Here is a 6,722-nt window from a genome sequence, read left to right on the forward strand (position 1 = left end):
GTCTCGTTAACACTTGACTTAAGATATATTTTGTTTAATATAATTATTACCATGACGCTCCAATTGTAGCTACTTTTTGTATAATATATATTTTCTTTATACTGTTACTTTCAAGTCATTTGCGTCCTTAGAGCTAAAGTGACTCCTGTAGAGAGCACATTGCTAGATCTTCTTTGTTCTTAATCCATTAAATTATTGATTCATTTCCTTTAAGTTATTTAATTTTTATATTTGAAGCAATTACTGCAGTTAATGAAGTTACTATTATTATTTGTAATTGTCTTCTGTGTTTCTTGTAGATGTGTTGTTTATCATTTTTTCTCTTACTGCTTTATTTTTGTTTGTTGATTTTGTAGTGACGTGATTCAATTTCTTTCTCATTTGTTTTTGTATACATTCTACAGGTTTTTTTGGTAATCATCTTGAGAAATAAAGACTATATAAATCATCTTAAAGTTATGACAATATATAACAACTATATTTCAACTGAATGCAAAGTTGTACCTTTTCATACCCCCCTGTGTTATTAATATCACATATTATCTTTTCTTATTATCTATGAACACACATTTATGCAGATTTGTGCTACATTTTTTAAACTCCATGGCAATATTTTGAAAGTTTTTTGCACCATCGTTTTGATAATAGAGATTTTTATACCTGTTTATATATTTATCTTTAATAGAGGTTTTTCTATTTTCATGTGCTTTTATGATGTTGGGCAGCATCATTTCATTTTCGGATGTGATAGACTTTCTTTAACATTTCCTTTAGGACTGTTCTAGTGGTTAGTAACACACTCAGCTTTTATTTATTTTGGAAAGGCTTTTTTTTTTTTTTATTTCTGAAGTGAAATTATTCCAGTTGAAGGATTTTGTTTGGCAGTATTTCTTCTTCTTTAATTATCTTGTCATCTGGGGATTTCTCAGCTACTTTTTAAAAGTAACCTCTTTATTACTTTTCTCCTATATTGTTTTTCTTAGACTCCTTTTATAAATACAATGGTCCACTTGATGGTGTGAAGTACGTCCCATATTTTTTCTCTATTCTATTTAAAATATTTGTTTTCATGGCTCAATATTTACAACTACAATGTCATCAATTGTGTGATTTTTTCTGCTTTATTAGTCTGCTTTTGTGACTGTTGATTGAAATTTTAATATAGTTGTTGTGTTCCTCAGATTCACAATTTTTGTTGGTTTCTAAAAATCTTTTTATTGATATCTCATTTTCTTTAGGTATCACTTCTTCTAATATTATTTTGTTGTCTATGTTCTGTTTGTGTTCATTAAGCAGTTTTTTTCTAATTACATTTTATTGAAAACTGCACTGAATGCTAAATGTCCATCTTTACAATGAACATCTACAGTAATGGTAACTCGCACTAAAACAAAGCATACTTCTGATAGGCATTATTTTTCTGTTTGGGACAATTTTAAAGTTTTTCTTTTGTCACAAAAACAGGAATGTACCTAATGAAAGGCTCAAAACAGGCCATCTTTTTAAACAAAAAGGCAGTGATTCACAAAAGACTATGAATAGAACATGTAACTAATTGATGTAAATCTAATAGGATTTGTTAAAATCAGTCACATCCATTACATCTGAAGTGTTCTTGTATAAAATACTTGAAGAAAAGAAGATTTTATCAGTGTCTTAAAAAGTGGGTTTTTTCATAGAAAATCTGACAAGTTACCATTAAAACTGTTTCCTGTGACATAAGGAAATGCAATATTATTTTTCTTGAACCTTTTTAGTGCAAGACTTTCCACTCAATAAAATAGCAGAGCATCTGAAACTGAGAAAATATATTTTATTACAAACAGCTTGTGATATTTAATACTGCTTTATTTTTTATTTTTTTTGCATTATCGGAGGCTTTTACTGAACTTACAACCAACTTGCCCTCTCAGTATGCAGTTCAGATGTGACAGACGTTTCTCTGTACAGGATCCGGTACTGTCTTCAATCCTATGCGTGCAGATGTCTAACACAGGCAAACAGTTTACTCCACATTTTCTAGTAATGTGATCTTCCTATTAGCAAAAAGCAGTAACCAGTCCCTGTAGACTGAAGGGACTCAAGTCACAAGATGTGGATTTCCTCCTCATGGTTTTTATTTTGATGTTGGAAGTCTTGATGCAACATTCTGAGCAGGGTGTTCCGGTCCTGCTGTGCCCAAGGGACTGATAAAGGAAAAAGTTCTATTTATTCTTTGTGATTTGACTCACAGATGAATAACTTAACACACAATAACCGAAGTTGATGGTTAATAAATCACACCCTATTCTTTCAGAGCATCCGTAAGCAGACGACATCTTCAGTTTTCTAACTCTTGTAGTTTTAACACTGCAACATCAATGATGTATATGTCCAGAATCAGATAAAAAGAGCGCCACATTCTTTTTCTGTTAGTTCATCTATTTTTCACTGTCCTTGTTCCCAAGTGTATCAGAATGATTACCCTCCGGCATTCTCTACTATTTCTCGTTGGGGTGCTCTCGATTGTCCCCGTGATTGTGGGCTGGTTGGGAGAGGGCGCTTGGGAAGTATGTGCCACTCTCGGGAGCTTGTGAGTCACTGGGATGCATCCAGGGATGATCCCTTCCATGGATGCAGGAAGTCCTCCTGGAGCCACGCCGACGATGACTGGATGAATTGCTTGCTGGTCTGTTACTGACCAAAGCACAGATGTGACAAAGAATTCCTTGTTCACAGTTTCTTAAGCTTCCTGGGATGCGACCTGTGATGGCTCAGCGGATCTCGGTGGCAGCTGCCTCCTTCATCTCCAGTGACGCCTGCTTGCTGTAGCAGGCAGTGTGAGGAGTGCAGATGATATTCGGGACATCTTCAATGGACCCTGAGCCAAGCTAAAGGGCTATGACTCATTCACGTCGAGGGCTGCCTCTCGTATCTTGCCCTCCTTGAGGGCCTGTGCTAAGGCTTTCTCATCCACCAGGCCTCCACGGGCTGTGTTCACAAGGAATGCTCCCTGCCTCATCTGCTTTCTGGTAAAGTCATTGATGAGGTGGTGTTTATGTTCGCTGAGACTGCAGGGCAAGGAGACGCAGTCGCTCTGATACAGCAAATCCTGCATGGTGTAGACCCTCTGCACGCCCAGGAACAGCTCGATTCCATCCTGCAATTAGGGGTAATAAAATATGACGCTGAATCCAAAGGCGGTGGCTGGAACTGCAAAAGCCTGCTGGGTGCGACCGTAGCCGATGAGGCCCAGCGTCTCCCCACGAATGCGGGCCACTCCCGAGGCCACGTTGCAGATCTGCTCCCCGCTCTGAACCCGCTTGCCTTCCAACAGTGCCTGTTCCAGCCATGTGTTCCTCTGGTGCATGTTGAGGATGCGGCAGATAGTGGAGTAGGCTGTCTCTTCCACGGCTGCGGGCGGGATGTTGCACACAGCAATTCTGAGCTCGCCAGCAGCCTTGATGTTTACGTTGTCGTAGCCACTGCCCACCCGCACGATCACTCTCAGGGCCTTGAAATTTGCCAGGTCCTCCCTGGTGAGGGTTTTGGTGTGGTACATCATGGCGCCCACGGCTCCGTTTAGAACCTTCTCGTGGATCTCCTGCGTGGACTGCACGTCACAGAAGGCCACGGTGGCCAGGTCCTTCAGGATGGGCATGTCCACAATGCAGTCGCGGCCGTCCAGCAGCGCCACCACAGGGCGGGGTTGCAGGGGGCCTTTCATGACGTGGAGGCGAATTCCTACACAAATTCTGTCCAATCGCTGTCTCTTAAGTTTGCGCTTATCCACAAATGTCATTCTTTAGGGAACTTTGCAATTCTCAGATCAAAAGTCAAAGCAGTCCTCTAAGAACTTAGGGGAACTCGGAGGCGTCTGCGTGCATGACACCACTATGAATCCAATATAAATTTGTTCAGAAAATCTATAGTACACACGATGGGCTGTCCATCTTTGTAAGGGAATACAGGTTCATTGGTTCAAAGCAATTTAAGTGATGAAACCTGTTTGCTTGCAACTCAGCCACCATCACACAATCAATCAAAGAATCTCACCACGACCCCAGGTCTGGAGCTCCTGGAATCCGCGAACGCTGGAAGTGGAGGCGGTTTCGGCCCGGTGCATCCTGGTCCTTGCTCCTGGTCTGAGCCTGGGGCCACCAATGTGTCCGGCATGGTCTCCAGGCTCCTCCTTTCCCGGTGCCCCGCGGACCAGAGGAGTGCCCGTCTCATTAAGCGGCCTTGATAATTATTTTGATTTTTAAACTATATAATGCAAAAACAAAAACAACAACAACAAAAGAATAAACCTACAGATTTTGATCTTTCAAGATCAACAAAGATTTTTAAAGGTCAATATTTGTAGGTTTATTTTATTTCTTTAATTGGGACATGTTTTCTCTGTTTTCTGCCTTCTCTGTATGCCCTGCAATCTTTTGATGAGATTCAGAAATTTATAAAACAACTGTGTAACGTAGTATGTAAAAAGTTTCTTACTACAAGATAATACAGCAGTCAGTGAGGCTGAATATTCTGGTGCTTCATTAACAGGGTCTTCGATGTGTTTTCTCTGGCCTTGTGTGTGTATTTTTAAGGTAAAGATATTTTTCCCCTTATTTTCCAGACACGGTAGTCCTTTGCTTCTGCAGTTGATTGCAGTGTTTGTTTCTCTGAGGCTGTGATAAGCATTCAGCTTCTTTTCTCAGCAGTCATAAGTTGTCATTCTTATTACTCTGCCATTTCCTTTAGCACTCCCTGTTGGGGGAGACAGAATCTAGTCACCAGAGGTAGCCCCAAAAGCCAAACCTTTGAACATATGTTCCACTATTCTCATCGTATACTGAGGGAGATACTAAAAGTTGGACGTTTTCTCTTGAGCCCAATTTCTGGGAAAGAAGAAAGGATGTGGTGAATGTAAGCCAGACCTGGTTGCCTTGTACAGCAAGCTTTTCCAACCCGACTTGTACTGTTCTTTTTATGGCTGTGTTTTATTTTAGGCTTTTAGAAGCCTGCAACCATGGTTTTCAGGTTCTGTCTCTAGTGATAAGCAGAAAAGGGGGATGAAGAAAGGGCCTTGCTGGCTCAACCAGAAACAGAAACTAAGAACTCATGGCTGTGGTCTCCCTTGGACGCCCCTGTTCCACAGTAAAGGAAATATCTTTGGAATGTAAAAAGAGAGAGAATAATAGGCATCACCCCAATAGGAAAGAATGAACAAATAACAAAGATGAGAGGTGAAAAGGCCAAGGAGAAAACCTTAAAAATGTGGTGTTGGAAGTTCTGCTTCAAAGAAATTGGTTCTGGAAAATCCTAGATTTACTTCTTTTGCTGCTACAGATGGAAATTTCCTACCTTATGCTGATTATGCTCCTAAATCTTCTAAGGCTTCTCCTGTTCCTCCACTAATATTCCAGGGCATTCACAGCGAGAGCCAAAGTTCTCCTCTTCTTTCTGTTATTCCCATGAAGGCCTTGTGGTCTGAGTGCTTTTCCATTGTTTTTTGGGATCTGAGGAAATCTGCACATTTTGCGAGACTTTTATTTACAGCTGTTTTGTAAAATCTGTGCCTCACGTCAGAAGTTTGTGAGAGTAAAAGTGCAGACCTTGGGTTTTGATTCACATATTTCAGAAACACCAAGGACACATGCTTCTGCTTCATGATTTTCAGTCCTGTGATTTCAAATGTGATCGTGTAAAAATATCGGAAAAAAAATTTATCAGAGCCCAAAGCACTTCAGCACATATGATAAAGTTGAATCTTCTATTTCACTTTATTCTTTTTTTCGTCTCTGGTAATGTAGGTCAAAAAGTTTTCTTTTCTTTAGTAGAAACTAACTTAGAAATGTGAACTCTCTATGCGAAGCGCCTCACTTGTGGAATAGTTTATTGTAACCACTCATTTCAAAGAATTTTTAAAGACCTTAGTGCCATAAAAAAAACTTAGAAACTTGCCAAGAATAGAATAAATTCTTAATTGTTACATTATTTCTTAATGAATTATTTTATTAATTAATCTTATACAAAGCTTAGTGGGACTGTGATCTGTACGTTTTCCCTGTCTTATTTTTATGTATGCCAAATTAGCCTATAATTTTAGCTTCAGGAGTTTCAGAATAGCACACTTGAATTTATGTGTTATATAGAAAGTGAATTAGATAGTATGCACATCACATTAAGAAAAGTTTTAGTTTGTGTCTAAATTCACTGCATAGAAAAACTTATCATTAGTGTTTCCATTTACTTTCCTCAACATTTATCTGAATGATAGTATAATTTATTTCTATTTGCTTATTGTATTGTGGTGTTCCACAGCACATTTTACAATATTCATGTTGTTCCCGTATTTAAAAATGTAAGTCTTTTCTTTGTTTTTAAAAAAATAAATTATAAGCCAGTGCAGTGGCTCACGCCTGTAATCCCAGCATTTTAAGAGGCTGAGGTGGGTGGATCACGAGGTCAGGTGTTCAAGACCAGCCTGGCCAACATGGTGAAATCCCTTCTCTACTAAAAATACAAAAAATGTAGCCGGCCGGGCGCGGAGGCTCACACCTGTAATCCCAGCACGTTGGGAGGCCGAGACGGTCGGATCACAAGGTCAGGAGATCAAGACCATCCTGGCCAACATGGTGAAACCCCTTTTCTTCTAAAAATACAAAAAAATTAGCCGGGCGTGGTGATGGGTGCCTGTGGTCCCAGCTACTCGGGAGGCTGAGGCAGGAGAATGGCATGAAACTGGGAGGTGG

At 39.7% G+C, this 6,722-nt stretch overlaps 1 pseudogene; it reads right to left on the reverse strand.

Annotated features, from left to right (window-relative positions):
* Positions 1–2,480: 2,480 nt before the first annotated feature.
* LOC129026128 (C-terminal-binding protein 2-like) lies at positions 2,481–3,781 on the reverse strand (annotated as a pseudogene).
* Between the last annotated feature and the right edge of the window lie 2,941 nt (positions 3,782–6,722).

The sequence above is a fragment of the Pongo pygmaeus genome, chromosome 22, assembly GCF_028885625.2.
Source record: "Pongo pygmaeus isolate AG05252 chromosome 22, NHGRI_mPonPyg2-v2.0_pri, whole genome shotgun sequence".
NCBI lineage: Eukaryota > Metazoa > Chordata > Mammalia > Primates > Hominidae > Pongo > Pongo pygmaeus.